Raw genomic sequence first — 13,646 nt, forward strand, 5'->3', positions numbered from 1 at the left:
GATTTCTATATAACATATATTGTGATATAAGAAAAGTGATAACATTCAAAATACTTTTGTGCTTTCTCATTTCCTAAAAAACAGTTTAGACTAAAAGATTAGTTCTTTCTTGAGATTCCACAAGAGAAAGCTGATTTACCACTCAGAAATGTTTTAAAAATATGTTTACATTTGCCAAGAAGATAATTATTATAAGTTAATGTTCCAATACAAATTCTTAACATGGAATTATAGCAACACAATTACTCCAATGGATTCTTCCATGTACCTACTTTAAAATTTTGTTGGCTAGAAATACAAGAGAAACCTACAACTGGAAATTATCCCATGACATTGAATTGATGCTATTTTTGGAAACACTCTTTTATTGGGTTTGCTTTGTTTTGTTTTTTGGTGAGAATGAATGTTTCTTGTGCATTCTGGCAATTAAAGCTTTCCTACAAATAAGCAAGAATATTTGCTCCAAACTGGCTATATAACTGCATGTTCTTTCAACACACGAAATAAATCCCCTTTCTATTGAATTGCCAGTAGTTCTGCTCACTTGGAAGAAATGGGGAGTGTTCAGGTACACACAGAGCAGCTGAGTTATGGGGCTCTCTCGATCTCTTTACTTCATCCTTGGATAAACTGGTTTTGCTTTGGAAAGAGTTCCTGAAGACTCAGGGGAAGGAAAATGTAAATTTTATTTAATTTTCCCACAAATCTCACAAACGCTCCCTCCAGTTAAGACCAGATTTCTGAAAAAATATGGTGGGTTGTACAGCAATATACATTACAGAGACAAAACAGAAAAACAAGCCAAAAATGATAACAAAGTTAACTGGGTGAATTAATTAAGACATTTAATATAGAGTTTGGTTTTGTTTTCTTTTGTATCATGCTTGCTTTCACCAACAATAAGAGATAGGGATGCCTGGATGGCTAAGTCAGTTAAGCATCTGACTCTTGATTTTGGCTCTGGTCATGATGGCAAGGTTTGTGGGATGGAGCCCTGCATCAAGTCCCTCATGGACAAAACAGAGCCTGATTGGGATTCTCTCTCTGCCCCTCCCCTGCTTGCACACTCTCTCACTCTCAAAATAACTGAATAAACAAATCAAAAAAAGATATTTATACAATTCTTTAAATACATTATCATAGTCTTTTAGTTATGTTTCTCCATGTCAAAGATCAAACTGAAAATGCCCTTAGGAATGAGAAGAAGATGTTTATGCAATTTAAAAGGCCAACTTTGTGAGGTGTCTGGGTGGCTCAGTCAGTTAAGTGTCGACTTTTGATTTCAGCTCAGATCTGATCTCACAGGTCCTGGAGGTCTATGCTGACAATGTGGGGCCTCCTTGGACTCCCTCTCTCTCTCCCTCATTCTTCCCCTCCACCACTTGTGTGTGCTCTCTCTCTCTTTCAAAATAAATACCCATTAAAAAAAAGGCCAACTTTGCATGGCTACTCTAAATTTCTTGGTTTAAGTTATGAGTACTCAAAATTTAAACTTTCTTTGACCACTAGCCTTCAATTTATATATATTTTTCCTTTTTTTAGACTAAGCCTTTTTATAAAACTGGTCATGAAATTAAAGCAGAGTTTTCGAATACTACTAATAACATTTTCACTTAGCTATTATTTTATGTGTATTTGGATTTTAAATTGCATTTGGAAAAAAATGTTGGGTGCCTTTGTGGTTTAATTGACTGGAAAGGTTCAACTCCCCCAGGTTTTGGTTTTCGATGAGCTATGAAGAAGGTTTTTTCATGAGTTGGCAAGTGACATTGATTACCGTTAAATCACATCAAGCAGAGGAAACAATGCCATTAACTTATAGTTTTTCTGGATTCCACAATAGCTTGTGCATAGACAGTCTTAAAGATTAGTAGCCCCCAGGCTACAGCACCTAAATAACTCACTCTGAAGGATGCAGTAATGGAAAAAGATATTCTTGGCTATAATTTACTGATATTCTCAACCTTGGTTACTATCTAGACAAATTAAAATGTTGGGATGATGATGAAAGTGGTGCCATCTCACACTTCATTACCATAACAGACGTTTTTAAACAGTCTGTATTGTACATTTTCTATCCCAAATAGTGTTGGATCTAGTGTGTTGCAACTTTCGTAGATACTACCTTCCAATTTGCCTTCTCAGCCATCTCTTCTATTTAAGCTAATAGCATTTGCTCTCAACAATATTCTGACAGGACACCTTGTCTCTGATCTCCCCATTTCGCCCTGGCCCATATCACATATTTAGCTTCCTAAAGCATAGCTTGGGTCAATTGATTCCATGCTTGACTATATTTTCTATTGCTTAGTAAAGAGAATTTAACTTTCTTAGTGGAGTTTTCAAGAAACTTTACAATCTGATCCCATTTTATTCCTGTTCAAACTCCTGCCATCCAACTTTATACATACTCTTAAATGAATTTCACCCACTGAGATTCTACAGATTTCAGGTACACTGAACTTCTCAGCATGCATTTTATATAGTACAGTGTTTCTTCGCCAGTGAACAGCAAATATCGTGCAGATATATGGCCAAATTTTGATCCATTTAAAAAATGTTTTTTGATATAACTAAAAGTACTTGCTGTTATGAGAAGGACTGCCAGAGAGACTATTTAGTAGGGAAGGCCATTCAGTGTGGGATGGATAGAGCAGGATGTGATCTGCTATAAGGCAGAGGTGGGAAATAAAATGCCAAACCAGCACCAAAGACAAATCTTTGTTTCCTGGGATCAATAATAACTACCTTGTGAGTATACAAGAAAGCGTGGTCAGGGCAGTAAATAATTCAATTCAAACAGCAATACAATACTGGAGGATCACCGATTCAACAGTGCAATAACTGTGGATACCTTTATAGACAATTTGGGACACTGTTCTAGTGTGATGGTGATTGTGTTGTGTTTATTATTCTCTCATATAATGTTGTTATGAGATTTTTAATTACATGTGCTACTAAAAAGTGTCTTGTATTCAAAAGTGTGCAAATGCAGAATGTATAACTAATCCCTTTTTTCTGGAAAGTCTTGCCTCTACTATCCCACCTTCCGGTGCCTCCACTGATTTCTCAATCTTTCTTTGTTTCTCTAATAAAGTTGAAACTTCTTGGGGGCATGGTTCTTGTCATAATCGTGTTTATTTCGAATACCTTCAATATTCTCCATATTCATGGCACATAATTGGGTTCTTGAAAAATATTTGCTTAATAAATCGTTGAATTAAACATGGATAAGTGGGCATTCTTTTTAAAAAAGAAAAAAAATATATTTGTAACATATGTCTTAAAAAAGACTAATCTTAAACTCTCTTAAATATAGACATAAATATAATTCTTTACCTAGCATCAGTTAGAGATTTAAAATGATTCATTTAATTATTTCAGATTCTCTTTGCACACTGGATCATAATGTCAGTTCTGTAGATGATACAGGCATTTGTTTCAATCTTATAAACATAATATATTATTTTATCTCTTTCATATTCATCATAATTGGGTAAGATAAATAATTTCCACATTTAAATCATGGGTTTTTTTTTCATTTTTAATTGATGACACATTTTTTGAAAACTCTTTAGTGTCCTCAATATTTAGTATAATTGTAGATTTAATGTTTCTCCTTTCATTTTATTAGTGGGATTGTTTAATCTCCATGATAACCCTTTTCACAGGTATTTTTATTTTTTGCAGAAATGCTTCTTATTGTTTTGATTTCACTTATTCTTAATGAGAATTCCTTGTGTTTTTCCCCTTTAGTATATGCTTTTGGACATGCTTAGTACTGTTTTCTTACTTTTTTTTTGTCCTTGATATTTATGCTTCATCTTGAAGCAAGGATTATTAAAGCAGTATCTATAAAATCAGCATTGGACACACCACACAACCAGAGCATAATGAAAGAATGTCTCCCTTCAGTCACAGTGAGGGAAATGCCTTCTCCTTGAGGAGAGAATAGTAAGAGAAGTTTTGAGATCATATCTTCCTATGGCTTTGCAGAGGAGAGTAAGACTATTGTCCTAACCTCTTCCCCACCTCACGAAAGCTATTTGACCCTTGGTCAGGATAAATTAAGGGATATGTAACTCTGTGTGTGTGTGTGTGTGTGTGTGTGTGTGTGTGAACAGAACAAGGCCAAACATCTGCTTAAACCAATTCATTCACTCAATAAATATTATTGATCAAATACTATTTGGCTGGTTTTTCCAGATGCAGAAAAGATAACCATGAATAAGATAAATCTCATCTATCATGAGGTTAAAATTTTTGAAAGGAAGAGGATGCAGGAGATGTGCAGGGCACAAGTAATAAAAATAAACTGTAAAAGAGGATTCTGCAATAGAAGTGATAGTGGATTGCTTTACTTTGACGTTTTTTATTTATTTTTGAGACACAGAGAGACAGAGCATGAATGGGGGAGGGGCAGAGAGAGAGGGAGACACAGAATCGGAAGCAGGCTCCAGACTCTGAGCCATCAGCCCAGAGCCCGACGCAGGGCTCGAACTCAGACTGTGAGATCGTGACCTGAGCCGAAGTCGGACGCTTAACCGACCAAGCCACCCAGGCGCCCCTGGATTGCTTTACTTTGGATTGAATGCTTGAGAAGGGCTCACTGAAAAGAGAATACATGACAGTAGGAAGCTAGATACATGAAATCCCAATTAAAGGGTGCTCTAGGCACAAGGAAAGGCAAGTGTAGAGGCACTAGGGCATGAATGAATTCATTATGTACCAGGAATAAATAAAGATCAAGAAGTCTTGTGTGGGTGGAGCATGGTAAGGGCTTTGGGTTTTATTGTGGGTATAACTGGAGTTAAGAAATTTTAATAAAGAGTAGTTGCGAACTAAGCAATGTAAGAAAGTATTGAAGAATAAAGGGAAGAGTTTGGATATTGGACAAAATGAAGAGGGTCTTGAAGAGCTCAAGATAAGGAATGCCCAGTGCTCTATGAGATGGCAATTACGGCAATTACTGTGATACCTAACACCAGTAGAAAATTTGCTTGGCTTGTCTCCAAACTGTTTCCATTATAAATTCAGCCCAAATGTAAGTATATAGCCCCACCTTAGGGACATCTGAGTGGCTCAGTTGGTTAAGCGACCAATGCTTGATTTTGGCTCAGGTCATGATCTTGCAGTTCATGAGTTAGAGCCCTGCATTGGGGCTGATAGCATGAAGCCCACTTAGGGTATTCTCTCTTTCTCTCTCTCTCTCTCTCTCTCTCTCTCTCTCTTTCCCCAAGACCCTGTCACTCCCTTGGTTGTGCTCTCTCTCACTCTCTCAAATTAAAAAAATAAATAAATTTTAAAAAAAGAATATATTCCCATATTCATCAACTAGGACCATAGCTTTAGATTGATGTAAATACTCAAGGTGTGTCAGAATAAGACGAGGAGTAGACCATAGCTATCCTGATGCAATATTTCTAAACATATTGAAAATTGGCATATGATTTTTAATCTATTACATTTATACTATAACATCCAGGATTAAGGTAATACAATACATTATTACAGCCACTAAGAAATTTGTAAAATAAATTATGATACATGGTATTTACAGACAAAATGAGAAATACTTGTAAACTAGAAAAAAAAAAGTACTAGATTTAAGAATTTGAAAGCCTAATATCAAATTCTGCTCTGCCTCTTATGAGCTGAGAGTGACCTGAAAACCATTCACTCTCTGATCTTAGTTTCTTCACATGACAGGCGAAAACAACAATGCACTACAAATTCATTTTCAGATGTTTTAAAATTATATAACAGAGATGTTCTTAACATACACCCTCACGGTATGTGTAGGTATCCATAAATTCATCTCAGGATTGTTACTTAATCTAGAGAGAAAAAATATTGGTATCAGATATTTCTATCTAGATGAGACTTAAGAGGTCTGTGACTCTTAAGTGACTTAATATATGACTTACTGATTTTAGATATTGGAGACTGAGGGTTCAGTGAAATAAAACAACTGGCCCCCAAACGCTGAGTATGCTATAGTAAGAGATTAAGCCTGGGGCTTTTAAATATTGCAGACAAAGCTTTGTATCTAAGGTCTCTCAAAATAAAGAAAACTTGAAGATAAGTGGTGCTAAAGAGTTGAAGAAAGAGACTTTTCATATAAGATGTGATAAAGCTGATGACAAAGCTGAAGTCTACGTAGAAGTGCAAGATGGAACACCTATGTGGTCAGTTGGTTAAGCATCTCATTTTAGCTCAGGTCAAGATCTCATGGTTTGTAAGTTTGAGCCCCGCATCTGGCTCTGTGCTGACAGTGCGGAGCCTGCTTGGGACTCTCTCTGCCCCTCCCCTGCTTGCTCTCTCTCTCTCTCTTTCTCAAAAATAAATAAATAAAACTTTAAAAAAGAAAATGCAAGATTAAATGTAGAGATCCTACCTAAATGGATAATCAGTAGCCAAGACAGCTATCTGGGACAAATGTACCTTATGGACGGATTTTTTTTTTGTCATTTTTTTAAATTTTAATTTTAATTTTAATTTTTTTAAATTTAAATTTTAAAAATGTTAGATGTTATGACTTTCATGTTTAGAAAATCTTTTAGCTCCAATGGTGATAACTGTTGAGCATTAGTCATAAATTATACTATAGTAAATACTTCAGTTTTGATATCTTCATGCCTGTGATGCATAAAGAGAAAACCAAAAAAGCAAAAATCTCAATATTTTAAAAGACATGTTTCAGTCTTCTGAAACAATGTAGCAAGTACACATTTAGAAAAGATATGTAGAGTTAGAGACCACAATGAAGAGAAAGTCCCTAAAGAATAACTATCAACCCTTTATGACCCCAATTTCAGTAGCTTCAATAATATTGCTATAAGAAGGAAAGAAAGCTCATTTTTACTAGCTTCCCTGGAGACAATATCTCCAATCAAAATTGATTACTTTTCCGTGCTATATATCATGCAGAACTGTTAACAGGAAATCTACTATTCACTCATTCCCTTTGCTTACTTCTTGGCAACTACACTATGCTGTACTTAATTTTCAAGTAAATAGCATATTAAAAATTAATCAGAGGAAAGAGTAATTTAGAATTTAAAAGTAAAATGGTACAACCTTAATTATGAGAAATTCTGCCCTCATATAACTTTAAATTTCAAGTTCTAGACGGAGGGAAGAATGAACAAAACCTTCCTTTAGGCATTTAACATTTCAACACAATGGCTCACCAATTCAAATTGTGGGTTTCAGAGCAAGCTTTCCTTAGTGGACTCAACAGAATTCTAATAGTTCTGCTCCTGACATTTGTAAGACAACATGAAACAAGTGTGAAAATAGAGATATAGATATATACATAGATATATGTATCAAACTAATAAAATGTTTTCTCTCTTAATGTAATCTTGTCTCTTATCTTAATGTATTTTACATATATATTTTCTTTTTTAAAAAAAATTTTAATATTTATTTTTTGGGAGAGAAGAGACAGAGTGCAAGCAGGGGAGGGGCAGAGAGAGAGGGAGACACAGAATCTGAAGCAGGCTCCAGGCTCCAAGGTCCAAGCTGTCAGCACAGAACTTGACCCAGGGCTCCAACCCACGAAGCGAGGGATCATGACCTGGGCCGAAGTTGGATGCTTAACTGACTAAGCCGCCCAGGCATCCCTATATATTTTCAAAATAATTTGAAAGGCCAAAATTATAATTAGAAATCTCAATGTCTTTTGTGGGTAACCTAAAGATAGCTAGCACTTAGCTTTTGGCTCGGCTGCTTCCTTCTCTCTCTTTATGAATTGCATTCAGCGTTACAAGGGGCTCGAAAACATGCTTACATACCATAGCTTACTCATCTAGGCTCACGTACTCCACAAAACTGCTTCTTGGCCATCTCTTATGCCTAGAGATATACTTGATTGTTTACTTTCTCAGAAGAGGCTTTGGGGAAGTGGGTGGTAGGTTTCTTAGTCAGGCAATTCTGGTGTCCACTAAAATCTAGAAGCAGAAACCATGTGATATGATGGCCATGGTCCTTTGACCCCACAGACCAGTCCCAGCATGGTGCAGCTATAATCATAGAAAGTCCAGGAAGAGATCCTTTGTATCAGAGTTCAGGGAAATTACATTTCTTGCAAGTGGCACTGTTCTCAGACAACCTTTCCAAGAGGAATTAATAAGCCACCTCTATCTATAGCATGAAATTATGTAAGAGGCAATGTGATTTTCCCCATGTTCTTTATCACTACTGGTTGACAGAGGGCTGGTCTATGACAGAGCCTGGGTACATACATTATGGTTTGAGGGTCCTCATCAAGAAATCTCTAGCTCAAATGTACCCACAGTTATTCTATATATAGATATTTCTCCATGATCCTGTTTTTAAATGTGCATTTTCTTGAAACTGGCTACATATAATCATGTTTTTCTTTCTTATCATTGAGTTTATCAACCTATATTTTTCCATTTTCATTCATGTCCCTGATCACTCCATGATTTCTTCATGAAAAATAGTGCATAGTGCTAGAAGGAGCACTAAATTTGGAGTCCAATAAACTTACTTTCAAATGTTAGCTAAGCCTTTTCCAAAACTTCACACCCTAGGAAAATTAAATAACTTCTCTAAGCTTCAGTTTGTTTATATGTAAAATAGAGTATTAACTATCAATCCTATAGACTTGATGTGTGAATTTTAAGAGATAATCCTTGCAAAATCTTTGTACAGTGTGTGGCACACAAAGGGTTGCTCAGCAAATTGTGTTCTTATGTATATCTCAGATATTGCATTCAATATAATTTTTTAGCGCAAGAATTTAAGCTTCTTATGGTCAAAAGATGTCTGTTAATCTCTGAATCTTCAATACCTGGTAGAGTACCTAAAATAAAACAGATAATTGAAATAACTTAAGATCAGGGTGTAGGCAGCATGAAAGCTTAGGACAAATTCTTCCCCTCTATCTGTCTTTTTGAAGCTTGGCATTATCTCTAGTCCCCTTCATAATTGCTTCTCTACCTGGTTTAGCCTGCAGGTAAAGAGGGTCTGGCATGCATTCATTAGCCTGATTATTTACCTTCAGTCAGTCAATTCAATTAAGCCAAATTTATTGAGTGTGTACTCTGTGCCAGGCTCTGGGAAAATAAAGATAAATAAGATATTTGTGCTCATAGTCTAGTGGGGAAAAGAGACATTAAAACAAAGAATTAAAGTTGGATGTGACAACTATTCCTTAAGACCTATGCGTCTCTTCTAACTTACCTAGACTTACTCTCATTTCATATCCTTGGTTCATGCATAATTAATGTTTTTAGTGAGTACTCTTCACTTCATTCATTTCTGGCCAGGTATATTCTATCCATCAACTCTCAGTGCCAATATGCTCTTTTTATGTACTCTCAAAATCTCAAACGCATTTTTAGAAGCATTATCTCATTTTAACAACCCCCAAATGTGACAAAGTCAGTGTTATTATATTCTTATGTGAAAAGTGATGTAACTGGAAACTTGGAGTTTGTACGAACTGTTCTGAGTCATGTAACTAACTAGCAAGATGCAGAATTTGTTCTCCAGCCTTGTGAACAGAATATTTCCTTGATTATTATATTTTTTATGAACTCTGACAACATTGGTTGTTACATGCATTTTTATTCTTTATATTGACTACAGACTTTACCATATATTTTAAAAAAACACACATGAGGGACCTTGAGGAGGTCCAATAAAAACTGCCTACTTTCTTGTGCAAGTTCTGAGCCAACTAAAAACTAACACTGATATTTAAGAATGTAATGTAGGCTCTAAAGCCAATTAGAATTATCAATAGAGAAGCAAGTAACACTGAGGCAACTACTTATTCACTACTGAAGGGCTTCCCTAAGGAATGGTTCTCTAATAAAACTCACAGCTCAGAATAGCAGAGCAGAAGACAATTCCTATTGACAGACCTGTCCCTAAAAGGAAGGATAAAAAAGAAAGGAGTATGGGCTGATATGCATAGTTTTTCCTTCCAAGCTCAATACTCAGCTGATTTCTCATCTCTTGGGTGTAATAATTAGAAAATTGATTTTAAAAGGTCCAGATGTGTTACATGAACAGAAATCCCATCACATAGAAGAAAATATCATGAGTTGGGAGTAAATAATCCCAAATAACATTTTCAAGTTTAAATTCTCTTAATCCAGTGTTGGTAACCTTAAGGCAATTACTGACCAGGTAAATAGTTATCATCTCAAGGGAGGAGGTGAGTAGCTTAATGTAACAGTCCTGCTGACTTTTGTCTAAGTTTATTCCCCAATATTAACCACTATAAGCTATTTTGCTTGTACTAATGTTGATACAGACTTTTTTCCTCAGAAAACTCCAACATTTACGAGAAGAGTATATTAATGATATTAACTCAAAGGCCATTCTGTACCCAGGGCTGAAATGTTTGCTCTGATTTTTATATTTTATAGCATCTTATGCTTAGCCACAAGCTCAATGTTTCTTCCCAGAGGCATACTACAGTGGGCTTGAAAGACATCATACAGGTTCTCAAAAAATAGCATTGTGTAGTAGAGACAAATTTAATATTAAAATTCTAGCAACATTGATCAGAAGTACTTTCAGAATGGCAGAATTTAGATTTCAAAAATCTACTTGTTCCTAAAAGGAATGAGAACCCTGGAAGAATTGTCAAAAATCAACTTTTTCAGAACTCTGAAATTAACCAAAAGCTACAACAATTCAGAAAGTGGGTGTTTAAGAAAAAAATGGTTAAATTTCATTAAGAATGGTGAGTTTTGTGGTGTTTCAACTTTCTCTGCAGTAGCCTTGAAAATCAGCAGAGCTTCAGAACAAGTTATTTGTAGAAAGAGCAGCCTAGGAGCCATTTTTAGAAGCCAAATGGGTTTGGAATTTCTCAGAAAGCCTCATTCCCAGAGACTTATTGTAATTTAACCTGTCAGGCTGGTCCTTTGGAAAGACACATTCATGGATCTTGTCTCTATTTGATCTAATTCAGAAATAGCTCAATGAGAAAAGCTCTATCTCCAGGGTGTTTGTCAAAAACAATGAGCACAAATTGTTTAACACTGCAGCTACTGACACAGTGATACCAGTTGTGACAAACAAGAGGCTAGCCAACAAACTTAGGAGGAAAATCTAGGAAATATTATGTTCACAGGAGGCTTTGAAAAACTCTGAAATATTCCTGGAGATACAGAAGGCCATACACATTTCAGAGGTATATCATACCAAAGAGGAACTGGGAAGGTCCAAATCTTCCATTTATGGAGGACACTGATGCTCTGCATAGGCAAGAGGTAAAGAATAAAGCAGAGGTGTGAACTATCCATAATGTTGAAGGCAGGCACATGTGTGCACACATATGCCCACATGCACACACATATGCACGTAATCCCTTGGCATAGGATGAGAGACATATGGTTTAAAACATAAAGAAAGCTTTTTCCAATAATTAGCTGATTACTAAGCTAAATGAGAAAAAACCCTCAGTATCCATACATGACAAACAGCGTGGGATTAATAGAATTCACCCATTCAAGTCATTAAATAAACAGCAAAAACAAATTGTAACAACCAAAAAATCAATCTCAGAAGTGTGGGCACTTGGATTTTAGTTATTACATTATATCATTTAAAATATCCACTTTTGAACAACAACAACAACAAAAATGGGTGACACATACAAAGAAACAGGACAGTTTGACCCAAAACTAGAAAAAAAACAGTAGGAACTGTCCCTGAGAAAGCCTACATGTCAGACTTACTACACAAAAACAGTAAATAAGCTATTTCAAGTATGTTCAAAGAACTAATAAGAATTAAAGGGACCATCAAAAGAATTAAATGGAAGTCTGAGGAAAAAGGTGTAAGCAAATAGAGAATATCAATAAAGAGAAGGAAATTATTTTTAAAAAAGAATCAGAGAAATTCTGGAGTTCAAATGTACAATAATTGAAATGTACATTTCAATTTACTAGGGTAGCTCTATGAAGATTTAAGCTGACAGAAGAATCCGTGAACTTGAATATAGGTCAATTGAGATGATCCAGTCTTAAACAATAAAGAAAAATGAACAGTCTCAGACCTGTGGGACAGCATCAAGCACACCAACATAGATATAATAAGAGACCCAGAAAGAAAGGAGAGAGAGAAAAGAACAGAAAGAATATTTGAAAAAATGTGCTAAAACTTCCCAAAGTGGATTTCCAAATCAGTGCAAAATTCAAAGATTCTCAGTGAAATCCATACAAATTTAAGTGAAGTAGATATACACTAGACCACTAGACACATCTTATTTAAACTGTCAAAGACCAAAAAGAAAAAAAAAGAATGTTGAAAACATCTAGAGAAAAGTGACCCATTGTATCTGGCACATCCTTAATAAGATTAATATTTAATTTCTTTTCAAAGTTCACAGAGACCAGAGGGAAGTAGAAAGTCATATACAAAGTGCTAAAAGGAAATGTCTGTCAATAATGATTTCTATATCCAGCACAACAATGAATGAGAGAGAAATTAGGAATATTCCTAGATAAACAAAAACAGAAATTGTCATCAGCTTATCCATCCTACCAGAAGTACTACAAGAAGTAGAAAGCTCTGGTAATGTTAACTGCATTTGTAAATATAAAGAATATAAAGGGTGTGTGACATAGTATATTTTGTTTGTAATTTTTTTCTCCTATATGATACGAACATAGCTGCATAAAACAACTATAAAAGGTCTTGATGGGCTTATAATTTATAAAGATTTTATTTGACAATCATAGCACAAAATGTGGGGATAGGAGCAACATTGCAGCAAAGTTTGGTATACTACTGAAATTTAATTGGTGTTTAATTGAACTAAATTATATTAAGTTTAAATGTTAATTATTACTCCAGGGCAATCAAAACAAAAATAATTTTCAAAAATAAGGTACATTAAACAAGAGGCAATTACAAGGGTATACCAGGAATGTACGTATATAAAAGAAAATTAAAAGAACAGAGGAACAAAAAGGACATTAGAATTTATAGAAAACAAATAACAAAATAGCAAATGTAAATCATATCTTATTAGTTAATTGCATTAAATATAAATGGTTTAAATACTATAGTGCAAAGACAGAAACTCACACAATAGATTTAAAAAATGATCCAAATATATAGTCTATAAGAGACACATTTTATATTAAAAGAAACAAAGAGATTAAAAATAAGAGGATTGAAAAATGTTTACTGTAAAAGAGCAAACAAAATAAATGGACTTGCTATATCAATACTGGGAAAAATAGATCTTAAGATAAATATAGTTAGTAGAGATAAAGAAGGAATTTTATGATATTAAAGGATCAATCCAACAGGTAGACAGCAATTTATAATAATTTATGCACATAACAGAGCCCCCAAATACATGAAGCATAAATAGACAAAATTGAAGAGGAAAAATAAGTCAAAGATAACAAAGACATCAATACTCAACTTTTAATGGATAAAAACAACTAGGCAAGGATCAGTAAGGAAGAAAAAAAGCTTAACCCAAATACCCTAGATATAACAAATACCTATAGAGCAACACTTCACTAAATGACAGCAGAATATATATTCTTCTCAAGTGTACATGAACTTTTTCCAGAACAGATCAATTGTTAAGCTATAAAACAAGCCTCCATCAATTTAAAAATTATTGAAGTCATAAAAAA

Source organism: Panthera pardus, unplaced genomic scaffold (assembly GCF_024362965.1).
Source record: "Panthera pardus isolate Hobbes unplaced genomic scaffold, ASM2436296v1 HiC_scaffold_12, whole genome shotgun sequence".
Classification (NCBI taxonomy): Eukaryota; Metazoa; Chordata; class Mammalia; order Carnivora; family Felidae; genus Panthera; species Panthera pardus.